Source organism: Peromyscus leucopus, chromosome 1 (genome assembly GCF_004664715.2).
Source record: "Peromyscus leucopus breed LL Stock chromosome 1, UCI_PerLeu_2.1, whole genome shotgun sequence".
NCBI lineage: Eukaryota > Metazoa > Chordata > Mammalia > Rodentia > Cricetidae > Peromyscus > Peromyscus leucopus.
Genome location: NC_051063.1, coordinates 86,068,225 through 86,088,656, shown reverse-complemented (window position 1 = coordinate 86,088,656; position 20,432 = coordinate 86,068,225). Strand labels below are relative to the sequence as shown.

At 46.6% G+C, this 20,432-nt stretch overlaps 1 protein-coding gene across 1 annotated transcript in view; it reads left to right on the top strand.

Annotated features, from left to right (window-relative positions):
• Window positions 1-595: 595 nt before the first annotated feature.
• The window catches only part of Tmc5 (transmembrane channel like 5), an 82,136-nt gene continuing 62,299 nt past the window's right edge, over window positions 596-20,432 (top strand). The window contains exon 1 of the mRNA XM_028867912.2: window positions 596-693. The gene's annotated coding sequence lies outside the window, so the exon portion shown is untranslated. The remainder of the gene's footprint in view (window positions 694-20,432) is intronic.

Genomic DNA, 20,432 nt, shown 5'->3' with positions numbered 1-20,432 from the left:
ATACTTGACACCCTCCTGCCTCAGCCTCTCCAGTGCTAGTTCAGACTTGTGCCACTGACCTGTCTCGTTCCTTCCTTTTGAATGTTTCCTTCTTAGAGGCAGCATTGGGGGAAGGCTGAGTGTCTGAATAGCTGGGGTTTCTCTCTGGAAGGTTGAGTCTTGTGTGGCTAGAAATGAACTGAGTTGTACAAAAGTCCCATTTGTCTCTGGTGATGCCAACACTGAGGAGGTGGAGGGGATTTTGCTTCCATTTCTCAGATGAGGAGGGTAAAGCTGAGGCTGGGAGAGGGTGAAGAGTAAGAGTCATCAGGACTTGAATTCTGAGCTGCCTGCCTTGAGATGTCAGGCATGTCCACAGTGACTGCAAGGCACTGCTCAGGGGGAGGTAGCTGGCTGCAGAACACAGTGTCCCAGGTTCTACCAGCATGCTCCAAGGGACCCATGGTTCAGCCTCTTCCCACACCTCCATGACACTCCAGGTGGGGGGAAACCCGAACACTTCCTTATGGTGTCTAAGAAATAAAATACTGAGGTAAAAGGACTTTGCTCTTTTTATTGTCTTGATGCCAAGAGGACAACAGGGGAGGAGCCCAGACTCAGGAAGAAAGCAGAGGATTTAGAGTCCTGGTGAGCTAGCTAGCGCCTTGGCAAGCCCCAGACGCTGGGATAGGAAGGAGGTCTGTGCTACAACAGGTGAGTCTTGGTTCTTCACTGGCAGGGAGGGGGCAGCTGATAATGAGGGGCCTTTGTAAAACTTTCACAACCTAGGTCAACAGTTCCCCCTGCCTCTGCCACCAGCTGAGTGGCAGCTGACTGAGTGAAGGAGACCAACCGCCAGGCAGGCATACAGGTGTGCATAGGGACCTGGACCTGGGCTGAAAGAGATGAGCCCTAACCGGTTATTTTAGAAGAAGGAAGTGTCTGCTTCCTTTTCCTTTATGTCTGCCTAGGCAGTCTCCTTCCCAGAGGCAGTGCTGGCTCGGAAAGCATCTCTGTAGCTGAGCTCTCTTCCTGGAAACAAGTCCCTGGATAGAAATGCCCGAGCGAGCCACACAACAGACCCAGGCCAGCTCTGATCAGAGTGCGGAGGGAAATTATTGGGACGTTTCTGCAGGACAGACAGACAAACTGAGACAGGGACAGGGAAGGACGTTACAGAAGTAAAGAGGATGCTTGGGGACGTGTCGGGGAGAAGAAACACACAGGACTGCTCTGTGGCTTATTCCTGGGTGTGGGTGCAGAAAATGCACACGGTGAACGTGTTAGCCAAAGAATGCGCATGGCGAGGTAGAAGTCCAGAGCACTCTGGTTAGGACCATATGTGCTCCAGCTACCTCCTACCTAGTTAGAATCTAGGCTTTCCTGGTCTTAACTGTGTTTTGGTAAATTACTGTTCCCTTCTGGCCTTGATTTCCCTCCCCATCTGCTGAATGGGTAAGATGCTATGAGCTCACACCTGTATAAGGAAAACATCAGAGCTGATAAGAGTATATGGAGTATTATAGACACCCAGGAGTGTCTCCACGACCTCTGCTACCTCCTCACCCTTCCTCTTTTGCTCTTCTTCCTCTGCTAACATTGATGATGCTCTTGATGGTGGTAACCAAAGTTTCAGGTCTTTGGGCAGAGAGGCCCTGGGGTTACATCCCACCCTGCTTCTGTTTGGCTGTGCAACCTTGAGCAAATTTCACAACCTATTTGGCCTCAATATCATCATAGATGGGAGAGCCAAACCTCCCCAGGAGGCTTGACGTTTCGGTTGCTGAGACTGCAGAGCTTGGTCCAGTGTGGACACACAGGCAAGCCCTCAGCGCGTGGTTCCGTCTTTGTCGATGCTGGCGTTACTTTGAGTAGGATCTGTGTGAACTGGGGGGAGGAGAATTGCTCTCTGGGAATGGATGTCAAAGGCAGGATTGAGGCCTAGCGTGGAAGTGCACACCTGTGATCCCAGTGCTTGGGAGACTGAGGCAGGAGGATTTCAATTTTGAGACTACGGAGCAAGACTTTGTTTCTAAAATCAGAGAGAGAAACAGAAGGAAGGGAGAAGGAGAGAGAAAAGAAGAGAGAGGCCTAGGGAGACGGCTCAGTGGACAAGAGCACTGTGCAAGCGTAAAGATCATCACCCATGGCAAAGCCAGACGTGGTTGTGGGCTCCTACAACTGCAGCGCCATGGGGGCAGACAGGAGGACTGCGGGCCATCAGCCCAGTGCCAGGTTCAGTGAAAGACCCTGTCTCAAAAGACCCAGTGTCCTCCGGTGCCCCCTCCCTGTGGGCACATGCAGTCGGGATGTGCTATTCGGAAAGGTCCTCCGGCGGGTTCAAGTGGATGGTATAATGCCATCCGAGGCCAGTGAGTCACCTGCTGGATATTTCTGTCCCGGTTTCCCAGAATGAGGTGATGAGACCGTGTTACTGCTGAGGTTATTTGTAGTCCTTAGGTTCAACGTCCGCAGAGGTCACGCCAGCTGCTAATCACTAGGAAGGGCTATTTCTGGAAAGAAACTGCTATGAAGGAGCGCAGGATTTCCATGTTGTTATGAATGCTAGACCAAACAATTCCACTTCCTGCGGTTTTTTTTTTTTTTAGTCTGATCATCATTTAAAAGAAAAGAAAAAACAGCGTTATGTTTGTAATTTACAAGAAGACTTAGAGGCCTCTAATGACTATTATTAGCATCCACATTAAATGCAAAAAAAATATAGAAAAGTGATTTTTCCATAATGAAGATGGAATTTCTTCTTTGGTAGAATCTTGAGTTGTAAGCAGAGTGATCAGAGGGATGGCCTTTAAATGAGGGGAGGGGGGCTGTCTCCTAGAGGTAAATGAAGGGAGGAGGGGGCTGCCTCCCAGAGGTGGATTTGCCTCAAGAACTGTCTTTCTAGTGGGGAGGGGACACACAGACCACAGGGTCTTGTCTGCATCTGTATGGAGCTGAGCTATTGAAGTCGAAGGCAGACTATGCTTTCTTTGTTGAATCTTCAATGTTTTGCTCATGGAATCTGGAGTGACTTGAATCTGAAAAGTCCCCAAGAGGTTGGTGGGCTTGAACACATGACTCCCAGCTGCTGGTGACTTTGGTGGTGGGGCCTGCTGGTAGAGAGGGGTCCCTGGGCTGGGCCTGGAGGGTGGTAGCCCCACCCACCATCTGGTCCTCTTTTCTCTGCTTCTTGAACCACCAAGGTGTGAATAGGTTGCACAGCAAAACTCCTGCTACTCAGACTGTTCCAGAAGTCATGCCTCCCCACCAGGATGGACTGAAAGTCCCTGAAACCATGGGCCCCCCGATACAGCCTTTCTTCATGAGGTTGATTCCGTCAAGTATTTTGTCCCAGAGATGAGAAAATTAACTGAGGGAATCTGTATTGGTTTCATTTGGATTTTGGACATCCCATTCTTTAGTTTCATAAGCTGTAAGAGGTACTTACTGCCAAAAACAATTTCAGGGCCAGGAAGATTGCTCAGTTGGTCAAGTACTTGCTTTGTAAGCATGCGCACTGAAGCCCCCAAAGCCATGGGGAAAGGTGGGCATTGGGCTAGAGAGATGATTCAGTGGTTAAGGACTCTCACTGCTCTTGCGGAGGACCAGGGTTTCGTTCTCAGCACCCACTTGACAGCTCACATCCATCTGTAACTCCAGATGGCCCTTCTAACCTCTGAGTATGTGTGCGTATGCACTCAGGCATGCACACACACACACACACACACACACACACACACACACACACACACGAGTCTTTTTGTTTTGTTTTTAAAGCTAAGCATGCTAGCGTGTGTGGGACACCAATGTGGGGAGGCAGAGCAGGTGGGTCTTGCCAGCAACCTCACCTATGTGAGTGCCACCTCAGTGAAAGACCTTGTCTCAAATAACAAGGTAGACAATGGCCTCCACAGGCACCCACACATCCAGACACAGGCATCCACACATCCAGACACAGGCACCCACACATCCAGACACACACACACACACACACACATCCAGACACAGGCACCCACACATCCAGACACAGGCACCCACACATCCAGACACAGGCACCCACACATTCAGACACACACACACACACATCCAGACACAGGCACCCACACATCCAGACACAGGCACCCACACAGACCAGACACAGACACAGGCACACACACAGACCAGACACAGGCACCCACACATCCAGACACAGGCACCCACACATCCAGACACAGGCACCCACACATCCAGACACAGACACACACAGACAGACAGACAGACAGACAGACAGACACACACACACACACACACACACACACACACACAATTTCAAATAGTACAAAGAAGATAATAAAAATTAAACACTTTCTTCTTGTAACTTCTACGCCAAACCTTGCACATCGTTTGGTCACATGGGAGATAACCTCATCTTATCTGTTTCTGGTTACCATGGTAGCCACCTTTAGCCCTATGGGTTCTGTGTCTCATTGGTTATTGTGGAAACATTCCATGCTTAGGTGCAGGTGCTTAGTCCCTGCAGCTGTCCTTCATGGACTCTGTTCTGAGGGCTCAGGAGTCCAGCTCACCTACGTTGTCTCCTGTCCCCTCCTTCTCCCATTTGGTCCCCTTCTAGTTTTGTTTATTATTTTTTCCTTATGCAGCTATGGATCATGACATCTCAACTTTCACACTATTGAGATGTTCAATCAGGAAAAGTTTGTGGGCTGTGAGACGTTGAGTGTTGAATTCCACAGATGCCAACAGCATACTGTATTAGTTCTCTCTCTCTCTCTCTCTCTCTCTCTCTCTCTCTCTCTCTCTCTCTCTCTCTCTCGTTTTTTGAGACAGGGTCTTTCTATGTTGCCTTGGCTCTCCTGGAATTCTCAATGTAGGCCAGGCTGGCCTTGAACTCACAGAGGTCTGCCTGTAAACCAATGTTTCCTATTCCGACTGCCCAGCCTGACTCAGAGGCTGAATATAAACTGTAAATGCTCTGTCAATAGCTCAGGCTTGTTACTAGCTAACTTTTACATTCAAATTAACCCACTTCTATTAATCTCTGTATTGCCATGTGTCTCGTGTTTAACCTGTCCTCTAGCACATCTTGCTCCCTGAGTGGCTGCCTGGCACATCTCTCGACTCTGCCCTCCTTCTTCCCATCTTTCTCAGTTTGGCTTTCCTGCCTAACTTCCTGCCCAGCTACCCACCTATCAGCTTTTTATTAACCAATGAGAGTAAAACATATTCATAGCGTCGAAAAGGATTGTTCCACAGCATCCTCCTGCCTCTGCCTCCCAAGCACTGGGATTGAAAGTGTGTACCATCATACCCAGCAGTTCCTTTTCTCATTACTCTAACAAAAGCAATTTAAGGAAGGGGGCGTTTATTTTGACTCTCAGTTTGAGGGTGTGGTCCATTGTGGTGGGGAAATCTTGGCAGCAGAAGCCGGAGACAGCTGATTACCTCACATGCATACAGAGAGCAGAAATGATGAAGGCTGGTGTTCAGTTCCATTCCCTTTATTCAGTGTGGGAATCCAGCCCGTGGGATTGTATCTCCCACAGTTAGGGTGGGTCTGCCCACCTCTGCTAACCTAATCTAGAAACTGCTTCTCAGACTGCCCAGAGGTTTGTCTCCCAAGTGATGCTAGATCCCATCAGGCTGACAATTGAACTCAACTATCACACATACACACACACACACACACACACACACACACACACACACACACAGGCACACTCGCTGGCATTCAAGTCTGCCGGGCTTTGACAGATATTCCCCTAGCTGAATGCAGTTGCCTGGTACTTATGGTTCAAACACCCCACCTCATAAATTGAGCACATGGACACCTCAACACTTCTAAGTTCCCCTGTTTCACTCCTAGGCTTCTAGACATTACCTTCATGGACTGTGGCTCTTAAACGTTTTATGTTTCTTGAATGTTGGGGAAACAGTTTTCTCCTGTGTCTCCTCTGCCAAAGCAATGGTTGGTGTCACTCCAAAAGTAGCCACAGGGGAGTTCCCGGAAAGCAGTGTTCCTTGTAGTCATGATGGACCTGGCTGGAACTTGAAAGAAGGAAGCCCTGGGTGCCAGGGCACCTGTCCAGGTATTTACTCAGGGCACCTGTAGGAGACTGCAGCTTACCCTGTGACAGGAAGGGGGAAGAAAGTTCTCCCTAGGGAGGGTCAGAGTTTGTGTAAGGTTTAAGGATTTAGGCTCAGTGCCAGGCCTAGCTTCTCACAATGTTTTAGCAACAGCCTGACACCTTTGTTGATGCCTGGGAGCTAGCTCCCAAGGCCCTGGCTTGGGCCTCGGAAGGGGAGGCCCAAAGAAAGCTGGGCTCTGGGAAGTGCAAACTCTACTATATCTCAACAGAGAGACTCATAGGCTTGGCGGTGCAAGGCTTTTCAGTACTGGCCAATTAGCCTATCCTAGCTGGCCCATAGTTGAATTAAATTCCAGTATTTTCTACCTCGAGTTAGTCAGCATCCCCAGGTTAAGGACTCAGTCCCACAGGATACCCCAATTCAGAAGCCAGTGATTATTCCAGGCTTCTGTTAAAAAACAAAATTGCAATGAGTTTATTTGAAATATATGTATGTATGTATGTGTGTGTGTACATATATACACATATACATTTTTAGATCACATTTATATATCTATTTATACAGCTGTGGCACAAATGTGGAGGTCAGAGAACAACTTTGGGAGTTGGTTCTCTCCTCCTATCATGTGAGTCCCAGGGATTGAACTCAGGTCATCTGGCTGGTGGCAGGCATCTTTATGCACTGAACCATCTTATCCAGCCCCGACACTTTTTTAAGATAGGGTCATGCTATGTAGTCCAGCCTGGCCTTGAACTCGTGGTCCTCCTACCTCAGCCTCCTGTGTGCCCCTACCACAGGTCTATACCACTGTGCCTGGCTAAAACTCACAGTGCCCTAGGTTGCCAGTGTCTCCTTGATTTTTTTTAAATCTTTTTTGCTGGACCAGCTGTGTAGTGCAGGCCTCATGTGCAGCTGGCCAGCACTGGACCACTCAGCCACACCCCCCATCTTTGAATGATCTTCATTGACTTTGTTTGTGATTCTAGAAGCAGGCACCGCCCCAGTTATGATGAGCTTGATAACCAGAAAAGGACTAGGGGAGACAGAAGAGAAACAGTTGACCGAGTGGTAGTTCCCAAGTTACTTTCCCTAGAAAGGTTGAAGCAGAGAGGACCTTTCCATCCTGTTGGCTGAAAGTGGCTTCTCTGGGGAAGTGGTTCTCACCTCTCTCTCCTGATCTGATCTTGGAAGATGAGATAAAACAACTTAGTTTTGACTTAATAATATGAAAGTTTGGTGTGAGTGACTCCATGATGGTTGGTCTATGGGGCCTGATGCGTGGCCTCATTTAAGTTTTATTTAACACCGAAAAACGTATTTTGTGCTCTCTCTCTGTCTCTCTGTCTCCCCCTCCTGTGTGTGTGTTTGTGTGTGTGTGTGTGTATATATAACATGTGCATAGGCTTGTGAGAGACAGAAGTAGACTCCCTGTCGTATCTATGTGGCTTTTTCCATGGGGGCTGAGGATCCAAACCCAGGTCTTTATACTTGCACAGCAAGCCGTTTACTGACGGACCCATGCCCTGAGCGTCTGATAAAGAACTTCTCTGACCAGCCAGCTCCCACCGCTCACTCCTTCATGGGCCTTATCATTTGCTACAATCACTTACACAACTCGGGGAAAGCTCACTCTTATTTACAGGTTTATTGTCATAGTTATGAGAAGGATACTGATAAACAACCAGACGAAAGGGATCATAGGGTGAGGTGTTGGGGGCAGGTACTTCTCTTCCTGTTGACGAATGCCACCAGTGAAGCATGCCATCCGACCAGTGCCTGGTGTATTGAAGCCACAAGTTCCCAGAAGCCCTGAATTAAGGGAGTGGTGTGAAGTCTTCAATACCTAAGTATGATCCTGCGATCCCTCCATCTGCAGCTTGGTCCTCATCTAGTACGACAGGGGTGCGGCTGAGAGCCCTAAGCTGCTGCCCAGGCTCCCCAAGATTCACCTCACTAGAGTAAAATAGAAAGTTCCCAAGCATGGGAAACTCTATGTCAGAGACCGTATATTATTTTATTGTTATTATTTAAAATTTTGTAGTGCTAGGGAGCAAACCCAGGACATGAGCATGCGAGGTGAATACAGAGGAACTACAGCCCCAGCCCTGAAGTCTAAACTTGAGACTGAAAGATTCTGAGTCTGGGGAGATGGTGCAGAGGCTAAGAGCACTGGCTGCTCTCTCAGAAGACACTGGTTCAATTCCCAGGATCCATGTGGCCGTTCATAACTGTCTGTAACTCCAGGGGATTCAACACAGACATACGTGCAGGCAAGACACCAATGCACATAAAAAAATAAAAAGGAATCATTAAAAAGTGTTAAAGAAGATAGATTCTCTCCTTGTCTCTATGGTTCAGGAAATGACAAGGCCCTTGGGCTCTCCCTCTGTCCTTCCACTTCTGCGTGGAGAGCAGCTTTATGACCAATCACTTTCGTCCCGACTCTGCTTCCCTCAGTCTTTTCCTGGCTGTCAAGCCAATCTTCCCCCAGCTCATCAGAATAGGTATTCTATTTTTACAAAATTAGATGGTGCTGGATTCTAGAGTCACAAATAGGAGTCAAGGAAGTTCATTCATGGCTTTGCACATGCTGGGCGTTACAACTGAGGTCTGCCCTCAACCTCTAGCTGCTGTCTACTGTCAATGGAGGATGTGTATAATTTATTTACAAATATGGTTGACAATGTTAGGTCTCAAACCCGGAACAAATGGCTAACCTATTAACATATCAAAGCAGACTCCGGACACCTGGTTCTCCCAGCATCCCTCAGTCCCTATTACAGGGTCCTCCTGGCTGGCACACCTTGCCCCCTACCCTAAACTTCTCCAACTGGGGATGGGAGGGGTTTTCCCTTCCCTCAGCTACTCTTCCTTATATAATCCAGCCATTTGGGCTACAGGGCCCTTTTCAGCCCTTTTGGTCTCTTGGCCTCCTGCTTCCTTGGTTCCGGGTTCTCTCACGGTCTCCTTAGCCTCCTGGCCTCCCTGCTCTGCCCTCCCCACTTCCTCAGGGTCATGTTCACTCTGGACCCTTCCAGATGCCTCTGGCTATGCTCTTCCTCACATCTACAATAAATGTTCTTCTCCGTCATTCCTAGGAACAGTCATGTCCTCCTTTTTATTTCTTTTTTTCATTTATCTGGTGCCCAAACCTCAGGAGTGGCATAAATGAGCTCCCATCCAAGGGACTCAGCAGCTGCTGATCTGATTCTCCTAAGGTATGTAACGGATCATTTGTTTCTACTGGCTTCTGCTACCCTCCATATTTGGCCTCACTTCAAGTTCCAGAACTCGCTTTGATATGCTAATAGGCACCTCAACCATTTGTCCCGGGGGTTTGAGATCTAACAGACTGCACATTGTATGCATGACGTTAAAAGAAAAACCTTTATTTTAGTTTAGTTTTTGGTGCGGTAGCTGGAGCAGGCCTTAGGCACGAGAGGTAAGTACATCGCAGCTCCAGCTTCAGACACATTCAATTTCTCAGAGTTTGAGAAAGGAAAGATTCTGGAATCACGCAGCCATATGAATGAGCAACGGTTTAGGAAACATCATCAGTCAGTGGGCAGATAAAATAAGGAAAGAGACACTCAAAGATTGCCAGGGATGTTCAAGTTCACGGTTTGCTGTATTTGGATGGATCTGACCAGTTTGTAGCGTGTAAGCAGCTGAAAACTCAGCTGCTATGGTTGGCAGAGGTGTGGCTACTTTTTACAAGAATACCCTGTCCAGGCAGGTTACAGTTCACTGTGTGTGGACACAGCTTGGCACCAGATTTAGTTACATAGTTTCCATGTTTCTATGCATGTGTGTGTTCAAGGAAAACAAAATCATATATTTAAAAAAAAGGTTCATTACTTATTTGTGTATGTGCATGTCTATGTGTGGGTGTGTGCCTGTTCTTGTGGGTGCCCCAAGAGACCAGAAGATGGAATCAAGATTCCCTGGAGCTGGAGTTGTAGGCACTAGTAAAGCAGCCTGATGTGGGTGGTGGGAGCAGAACTTAAGTCCTCTGGAAGAGTAACAAGTATTCTTAACCACGAAGCCATCTCTCTAGCTCCCCATATTTTAAATTCTATTTAGATTAGGCAAAGTGAATGGAGCCAGTCTCAAAAGGCAGCATACGATGGGTTGCATTTATACAACATTTTGGTAAAGGTGAAGCTGCGTGAGCAGAGAACGGGTCACTGTGACTAAGGGATCTAGGAGAAAGTTGCTGTAGAGGGCAACAAGGAGTTTTGGGTGGTGCTGATGTTGGGACCCTGGTGAAATCCCACAAATGACCACCATCCACATATGCAACCGACAAGAGCATTTATTATCTCCAGAGTAATGATGCCAGCGTGTTGGAGCCACACATCCAACTCAAAGGCAAAACGGCCACCCTGAAAGAAGCTCACAGGCTCCTTTTATAAATAGTTGAAAGAATTCTAAGGCAGGTAGGTCCTTCTATCTACAATTGGCTTAAGCAAATGGCAATCATATTAGTACATTTCTAATTGGTTAGAGCTAGCAGGGGTTGGCCAAGGCTACAGCTTTTCCATTTTTGGGCAAGTCTGGACAAGTCCCAGGCCTTGTCCTAATTTGGCTATTGCCTTGAGGTACCCTGGGGGGTTGGCCCAGGCCAGGTACACGGAGTTCCTCTCATCCTTGCTGTGTGTGGGGGGCAGGGAGCGGGGGCATTGGTAATTGATCGCCCTGTGTTCTGTCTTCCTCAGAAACTGTCTTGTTTAGTTTCAAGAGGCAGGAGCTGAGACCTAGTTCTTAACTGAGTTATTAGGAGCCTGTCATGGTATTTGTCTAGCCTTTTCACTCTGTGCTAATGATAAAACTACTGTGCTCGTCAACTTCCTGTTACTGTAACAAATACCTGAGCTGATCAGCTTACAAAGAGGAAAAGTTTATTTGGCTCACAGTTTTGGAAACTCCAGTCTGATCACTGAGTCTGTTGCTTTCAGCTTGTGGCCACCATCCAGGCAAGGAGGCCAAAGAGAAGAAGGAGGAGCTGGAGGCTAGTGTCTCCTTTAAGGACACCCCTCCCCCAGTGACCCAGGACCTCCTATTGGGCTCTACCTCTTATAGGCTCCACCAACTACTCACAGCAGCACCAGCTGGGAAGCAAGCCTTGAACACACAGGCCTTTGGGGGGGGACCCCAAATAGCACCCACACATTAAAAACAAAAATCACTGTATGTTAAAGTAAAAATAAAATGCGGGTGGTGCCCATGATCCAATTTACTGTCTACCCAAACAAACAAATGACTCATAACTCTCACTTTAAAGGGAAATACGATTATTCTGGAGCCAAATTTGAGTGACCACCGCAGCCTGGGAACACAGATTTAGGTCTCCCCTAACTTAGAAATTCCATGTTCCAATGCTGAATCTTTATAGTTTTGAAGAACAAAGAAAGTCATGAGTCAAGGCAAGTTTAAAATACATTGGTGGATACATCAGAGAGGTGTTTACAGAAAGATGGGGGGAAGCTTTTCTACAGGCCTCAGATGCTATTTGATGCCAGTCTTAGCTTCTAAGTTGGCAGAAGCTACTGGTCTAATAAATTAATAGATTCCAAAAGGGTTTTATATGTTAGCCACAGGATGTTAGTTCTGACACAGAAGTGGGTGAGGAATGGTGCTGCTCCAGGAGGCTAGAACTAGTCCAAGATAAGGTCGTTAGCCTCTGGACCTGAAACATTCCAATCACTACAGTTCTAATCAATCAGTCTTGGCAGACACAGCTTCTTTCCAGGAATTCCACTTTACTGTGTTTTGACTTGACGAGGGTGCAGGAGCTACATGCATTCGGGAGAATCATTTCAGAGTTTGGATTTTGAGAGTTGAATGTTAACATTTTTCCAGCCTAAGAGATGGTACCATATTCTCCCTGTCAGCCCCGTGGCTACCAGGGAAGCAGTGAGCATGAACAGCGTTTGCTGTACTGAGGAGTGAAACGCTTTGGACGTTCATCCATTTGCTTCACAGCATCTCCAACTTACTGTTGGGTTCCTTGGGGCGTAAGTCAGGAGTGTCTGCAGTGTGATTCTGGACACACACTGTGGCTTCAGGGAGTCTCTGAGCTTGCTGCTTCATTTGGTCTGTATTGGAGAGGACATAATGGAGAGGCTGCTGAAGACTCCTTGGTAGAGATGCTATGCAGCTGTTCACTGGGCTTCAGCGGAAATGTTTTTGTGTATGTCTCTGTGTGTGGTATGTATGTGTGCTTGCTTATATGGTCACAGGTGTGTGGGCACATGTGTGCAAAAGCCAGCATACTTGCTTATCTTACTTGGTATCTTAGTTAGGGTTTTATTGCTGAGAAGAGACACCATGACCACGGCAACTCTTATAAAGGCAACATTTAATGAAGGCTGGCTTACAGTTCGGAGGTTTAGTCCATTGTCATCATGGCAGGAAACATGGTGGTGTGCAGGCAGATATGGTGCTGGAGAGGTAGCTGAGAGGTCTACATCTGCATTGGCAGGCAGCAGGAAGTGAATGCTACATTAAACCTGCCTTGAGCATTTGAGACCTCAAAGCCCCTCCCCCTTGGTACATAATTCCTCCAACAAAGCTACATCTTCTAATAGTGCACCCCTATGGGCCTGTGGGAGTCATTTTTATTCAAACTACCACATTTCATTCTGACACACACCCCCCCCGCCCCCACACCCAGGCTTATAGTCATTAACAAAGCAAAATGCATTTAGTCCAACCTCAAAAGTCCCCAGTCTGTAAAAGTCTCAAACTTGTTTAATTCCAAAGTTCAAAGTCTCTTCTGAGACTCACAAAATCTCTTAATTGTAATCCCTTCTAAAATCAAAATAAAAAAGCAGATCATATACTTCCCACATATAATGGAACAGGATATACATTACTGTTCCAAAATGGAGGAAGGGAACATAGTGAGGAAATACTGGACCAAAGCAAGACTGAAAACAGCTGGGCGAACTCCAAACTGTATCTCCATGTCTGATGTCAAAGCACTCTTCAGATCTCCAACCCTTTATGGTCACAGTTGTGTGGGTGTAATGAGGGCAAAAGCTAGAGGTTGATTTCAGACACGTTCCTCTGAATCAGCAAGGGCTTTCTCTTTGCACCCTTTTTCCTCTCTCTCTGTCTCTGTCTCTCTCTCTGTTTTACATAAGTATTTGCACATATACTGACAGTCTCTCTCTGGAGCTTGCCAAGCAGGACAGAATGACTGACTAGTGAGTCCTAGGAATCCTAATCTGCTCTGCCACTCCAGCAACTATACCACCACACATGGCTTTTAAAAGTTGGTCCTGGTGATGGAACTCAGGTCCTTGTGCTTGCAAGGCGAGTACTTTACCAACTGAGCCACCCCTCGGCCCTCTTTGAGCCCTTTCAAATGCTCTCTGCTGTGCCTAGGTAGAGCGGGCAGGCACCACCTTCAATCCTTCCAGCTGTTTGTCAGGTCTCTTCACCAGCTGCAGGAGGAGTAGGGCATGGGACGGATCATCCAGTCAGCACTGTGGGCTTTTAACATCTCCCTTTTATTGCTGTGATGAATGGCTATTCGATTTCAATGACAATTTATCACATTTGCTTCGAGGCTATAAACTGCCTTTCTGAAACCCAGTAGGTGTGCCTACTCACTGATTAGATTTATTTGAAAGCCTCCGTCACCTGTTCGGGTTTGATGGCAAGAAACAATCCCGATGCCAGCTTATTCCACATTTTTCTCACCACTCTGCCCCCAGACATCATGCTTTGCTAGTTGACTGTTTGCACAGTTTCCATTTGAAATGACTATGACTCAAGAAAACTTGCACTGGGCAGTGGTGGCGCATGCTTTTAATCCCAGCCCTCGGGAGGCAGAGTGGATCTCTGTGAGTTCAAGGCCAGCCTGGTCTACAGAGCAAGATCCAGGATGGGCACCAAAATTACACAGAGAAACCCTGTCTTGAAAAACAAAAACAACAACAAAAACCTCTTGCCTTTTTTCACTCAGCTTATCAGTTTTCTGTTAAGAAGGCCTTCTTTAAAAACTGATTTTATTTTACTTACTCATTTTTTAAATATATATAATTTTCTAAATTCTGTAAGAATTTTGCGCAATGTGTTTTGGTCGTATTCATCCCCGCCCTTTAATTACCTACCCACTTTTGTGACTCTTTTTTAGTTTTATGTGTGTGTGTGTGTGTTTTTAAACATATCACGTCCAATTTGTGCTGCCCATATATTCTTGGATATGTGGTTTTCTACTAGAGTGTGATGGACTTATCAGGGGTTGTCTTAGTTAGGGTTTCTATTACTGCAATAAAACACCACGACCATAAAGCAAGCTGTGGAGGAAAGGGTTTATTCAGTTTACTTACGCTTCCGCATTGCTGTTCATCACTGAAGGAAGTCGGGACAGGAACTCAAACGGCGGGGATTCTGAAGGCAGGAGCTGATGCAGAGGCCATGGAAGGATGCTGCTTACTGGCTTCCTCAGTCTGCTTTCTTGTAGAACCCAGGACAACCAGCCCAGGGATGGCACCACCCATCATTGGACTGGGCCCTCCCCTATTGATCACTAATTGAGAAAATGCCTTACAGCTGGATCTCATGGAGGCATTTCCTCAACTGAGGCTCCTTCCTCTCTGATGACTCTAGCTTGTGTCAAGTTGACACACAAAACCAGCCAGTACAAGAGGCTCCACTTTTTAAATTCTCTATTTATGTGTAAATGCTCTGTCTGCATGTACACCTGCCCTCCAGAAGAGGGCATCAGGTCCCATTACAGATGGTTGTGAGTCACTATGTGGTTGCTGGGAATTGAACTCAGGACCTCTGGAAGAGCAGTCAGTGCTCTTAACTGCTAAGCCATATCTCCAGCCACCAGAATTACTTTTTCTCTTTTTATTTCTCTGAGACAGTTTCTTTGTGTAGCCTTGGCTATCCTGGGACTAGTTCTGTAGACCAGGCTGACCTTGAACTCACAGAGATCGCCTGCCTCTGTCTCACCAGTGCTGGGATTAAAGGCATGCGCCACCACTGTGCTGGGGGCTATGCTCTTAAAACCATCTCTCCCTCTCTCAGCTACTATCAGTTGCCAATAAGTCCTTGGCTAGGGATGGGACTTGGTGCCTGCCCATTTTCCCTTTCCATGTTGGGATTTGATCTGAAGCTATAATTTTATATTTGAAAATTTCACACATATATACAATATATTTTCATCTTGTCAATTCCCACTCTCCCCTCAAACTCCTCCTAGAACCTACATACTCCTCTGATATTCATATATGTCTATATATAATGCACACACACACACACACACACACACACACACATACACATCCCGCGCTGAGTCAATTGTAGTGTCCACTGTGATGGAGAGTCATAATGGTGACTATGGTGGTAACTGTGACATTCATTTAGCATGGAAGTGTCCACTGTGGTGGTCAGCTGTAGTGTCCCCGTGGTGGTCAGCTGTAGCGTCCCCGTGGTGGTCAGCTGTAATGTCCACCATGGTGGTCAGCTGTAGTGTCCACCGTGGTGGTCAGATGTAGTGTCCACCGTGGTGGTCAGCTGTAGTGTCCACCGTGGTGGTCAGCTGTAGTGTCCCCTGTGGTGGTCAGATGTAGTGTCCACTGTGATGTTCAACCATAATGGTCACTATGGTGATCAGGTATAGTGTTCACTATGGAGGTCAGTTGTAGTGTCCACTCTGCTGGTCAGCCACAGTGATCACTCTGCTGGTCTCTGTGTATAGGACCATCCCCTGGAGCATGGGCAATGACACCCTTGAAGAAAATGATACTCCTTCCTCCAGTAGCCGTCAATGGCAACAGCACCTCAGCTAAGGGTAGACTTCCCGACCTTCTCCCCAGCCATGGTCAACTTGACACAGAGTCATCAGAGAGGAAGGATGAGCAAACGCCTCCAGGACATCCAGCTGTAAGGCATTTTTCTCCATTAGTGACCAATGTGGGAGGGCCCAGCCCTTGGTGAGTGGTGCCATCCCTGATTTTCTATAAGAAAGCTGCTGAGCAAGCCATAGGGAGCAAGCTAGTAAGCAGCACCCCTCCATGGCCTCTGCATCAGCTCCTGCCTTCAGGATCCTGCCCTGCTTTGAGTTCCTGTGCTGACTTCCTTCAGTGGTGAACAGCACTGTGGACGTGTAAGGTGAATACACCCTTTCCTCCCCAAACTCACTTTGTGGTTGTGGTGTTTCATCGCAGCCATAGAAACCCAGAACCCCTAACTAAGACAGTGCTGAGATGTTGACTGGCTTTATCTTGTGTTGTCAAACACAGCTACTGTGAGTTCCTGAGCAAAACGTTGGGCGCCAAATGCAGATGAATTTCTAAGCAGTCTTATTAAATAAAAAACACGGAGCCAAATATAGGGGTGAAAGCCTTAGAGATGAGGGAAATAGCAATAACCACCAGCTAACCTTACCTCACCACACCACACTTTCCAAAGTGAGCTACTTCCTATCTACCGGGGCCTTTATTGCCTTGCTGTTCTTCCCTCTCATTGGCTCTTAGCCAGCTACCTCACTTCCTTGTCACTGCCTGTCTGTGCAGACCTCCAGGTCTCTATGGTTGGTACTGAGATTAAAGGCATGTGTCACCATGCTTGGCTGTTCCCTAGTGTGGCCTTGAACACACAGAGACCCTGCCTGCCAAATGATTGAATTAAGGGAGTGTGTGCTACCACTGCCTGACTTTTGTACTTAAAATGGCTTGCTATTTCCTCTGATCTCCAGGCAAACTTTATTTATTAACATACAAATAAAATATCACCACATTTCAGCACAAATAAAATATCACCATAGCCAGCATGTCATGCCCACTAGATACTGTTTCACCCCTGTGCTGCCCAGCCTCCGGTTCTTACGGTCTTCCAGCTCCACTCCACCCTGTCATGTTCCTGAGCCTTGAGGGGGAGGGGTTGATACAGATGTCCCATTCAGGGCTAACCACTCCACGGTCTCTTATTCTATTGCATTTTGACCTGTCATGAGTGCCTGTTAACCGCCATCCACTGCAAGAAGAAGCTTCTCTGATACTGGCCTGAAATTGCATTAATCTCTGCAACTAGAGAGGGAAGTAAGGTCACTTATATTTAATTTCGGATAAAAGTCTTTATCCTTGCTTCTACCTGATTTGAAATCCTAACTGAAGTAATTCTGGGCTGCGGCTCAATTGGTGAGGTGCTGGCCCAGCATACGTGAATCCCTGGGTTTGGTCCCCAGGACCACATGAACTGGGTGCAGAGGTGCACACGTATAATCTCAGCGCCAGGAGGCGGGAGGAGCTGGAGTTCAGGCTAATACTGAGCTATAGAACAAGGTGGATACTGACCAGCGATGTGAGACTCTGCTCACACTCATGTCCTTGTGTGCGAGCCTGTAAAGCACTGACTGCACTGGGAGGATGAGGTGAGAACAGGAACATGTAGGGGGGGTGGAGGTGGGGGAGTGAGGGGAGATGGGGAGGTGGAGGGGGTGAGCTCAGTTTAGGAGGGAAGGTTCCTGCCTCTCAGAAACTTCTCATCTTGCTAATTTAGGCCTCATGTCCATCTAAAATAGTCGCTTTATCTTTAATGAAAAGGCCTCCCACAGGTGCTTTGTCTCAGTATTTTCCTCACTATTTTTTTTTTCTTTATGTCACTTGAAATTAGAAAAATGAGGTCATCTCAGCTTCTGGTTTTGTTTTTTTTTGTTTTTTTTTTTTTTTTTTTTTTTTCTTTTGGTTTTGGTGTTTTGTTTTGTTTTAGAAACAAGGTTTTACTATGTAGTCCTGGCTGGCCTGGAACTCACTGTGTGCACCAGAGAGACAGGTCTTCAACTTGGGATCCTCCTGCTTCAGTCTCAGGAGTGGGTGGGATGACAGGTTTGCCAGGCCCAGCTGGTTGTCTTAGCTAATCTGTTTACCTTGGCCATTCTCAAACTCTTGGTGGGTTAGGAAGAGTGATGATTTTGTCCCCGGAAGGCTAGCTGGCAGTGCTTGAGAGTTTTTTTTTTTTTTTTTTTTTTTTTTTGCCTGTTACAATGGGGGTTAGGTCCTTTTGGTGTCTGGTGGGAGAGGCTGCAGATACTGCTGAACATCTGCTGCACACAGGCTTCCTCGCCACAACAAAGACTTGCATGACCCACATCACTTGTACTGATATAGAGAAAACAGGATTTAACTGCACCTCATGCCACAATTCTTGTGTCTGTGTGTCTGTGCATGTGAGTGCAGGTACCTGAAGACACCAGAAGCGGGTACTGGATGCCCTAGAGCTGCATTTACAGGCAGTTGTGAACCTCCTGACTGGGAACCAGCTCAGGTTTCCTGCAAGAGTAGTATGAGCTCTATTATTATTATTATTATTAGTAGTAGTAGTAGTAGTACAGTGTTCTGCCTGCAGGCCAGAAGAGGGAACAAGATATCATTACAGATGGTTGTGAGCCACCATGTAGGTGCTGGGAATTGAACTCAGGACCTCTGGAAGAACAATCAGTGCTCTTAACCATGAGCCATCTCTCCAGTTCTGAGTCTTGTCTGTCTGTTTCCTTTATGTGAGTTGCATAGGAAAGGAACTAACTGACTGTCCTCTTCAGGAAAGGAAGAGAGGTCAGTTGTGGGAAATCCTGATTGTCCTGGGAAGACAATGTAAAAACGAATAGACTACTAACCCACAGTGGTGGGAAATCAGTATGGCAACTTGGGGAACAGCTGAGTCATCCCCAGTGAGATGGAATATGCTCCATCCAAACAGCCCTGGAAGCCAGAGTTTTCTCCCTTCCTTATGGACATTTGCACAGCCCAAGGAGACTCATCTGGGGCGTACAGAGGTCACTGTGTAGAGCTGTGAAAATCGGGGACAGCCCTGTGACCCAGGAGAAGGAGCAGGGATCAGTACAACAGAACATGATAACAAAATGAAATATATGAAGCCATTGAGACCAATAAGTTCTTACAGTGTGACTTCCTAGCCTTAGCTGCTAGAACTAACATCGAGGATGGATTTCCAACCTGGCTTACATTAAGCTAAAACATAGGTCATTGTGTTTTACTTATGTCTAGCTCATATAATTTCTATTATATAGAGAATGAAATGTTTAAATACTGTTCACAAATAATGTATATCATGCAGTCATCCCGCAGTACCTGTAGGGGACTGGCTCTAGGACCCTGCTGACACCAAATGTGCAGATATTCACATCCCTTATATAAAATATCAGCATTTGCATAGAAGCTAGGTATATCCTGTATAATTTAAACCCTCTCTGAATTACTCATAGCACATAATACAATGTAAATGCTATATAAATGTTCTTACACTAAACCTGGAGAATAGTGACGAGTCTCTGCAGGCTTAGTCAAGTGTGATTTCTCCCTTCAAATCCTTTCCTTCAGTGAGTGGATACAGCCCCCACTTCTACCCCCAGGTGAAGAGGTCTGGCTGTAGTGCTTAATGCTTTTTCTTTCTAGTGTCCAGAATTCAGTGTAGTCTCCTGTTTTTGTTTTTGTTTTGTTATTGTTGTTGTTTAGGTTTTTTTTTTTTTAAGTTCTTAAGAGAAAATAAACCCAGCAGGTATTTGAGCTTGCCTCGAACATACACACATGCTTCGTGTCACAGGCTCTCCCCCTCATTTTGGGGCCTTTCATCTCTGCCAAGTCAGTAAGCTTGGAATATTCAGGTGAGGCCAGCATCAGATTAGAGCCACTTATATTTACTTGTCACCCAGTTCCTAGAAGCCATCCTAGCTTTGCAGACGAAGGTAACTAAGAAGAACGCATCACACATTTCAAGAGAAAGATTCTACATGTTTTCACCATAAAGAAACAACTGACATTTAAGGTGATGATATGCTGTTGCTCTGAGTTGATCATTATCCAATGCATACACAACCCCAGATATCATGTACTCCATGACTATAAAATACGACATGTCAGTCAATAAAGTTAATTAATTTACAGACTCCTGCTTCCTGGAAGCCATGACGTCAGCAGCTCCCGACTAGATCTGTAGACCATGTTGTATTGGGCACAATTCCTATGATTGTAGACACAGTGAGATAAGTAAGGGCTGACAGTCAAGTTTCCATGGAGCTGAATATGATCAGTTAGTGGATTCTCCTTTCTCTTTTTTTTTGGTTTTTCGAGACAGGGTTTCTCTGCGTAGCTTTGCGCCTTTCCTGGAGCTCACTTGGTAGCCCAGGCTAGCCTCGAACTCACAGAAATCTGCCTGGCTCTGCCTCCCGAGTGCTGGGATTAAAGGCGTGCGCCACCACCGCGATTCTCCTTTCTCTTTAGGAAAGACATATAAAATATTTTTATTTTGTACTTTCACTTTATGTGTGTGGGTGTTTTGCCTGCATATATGTCTGGGCACCGTGTGTATGCTGTGCATTGGATCCA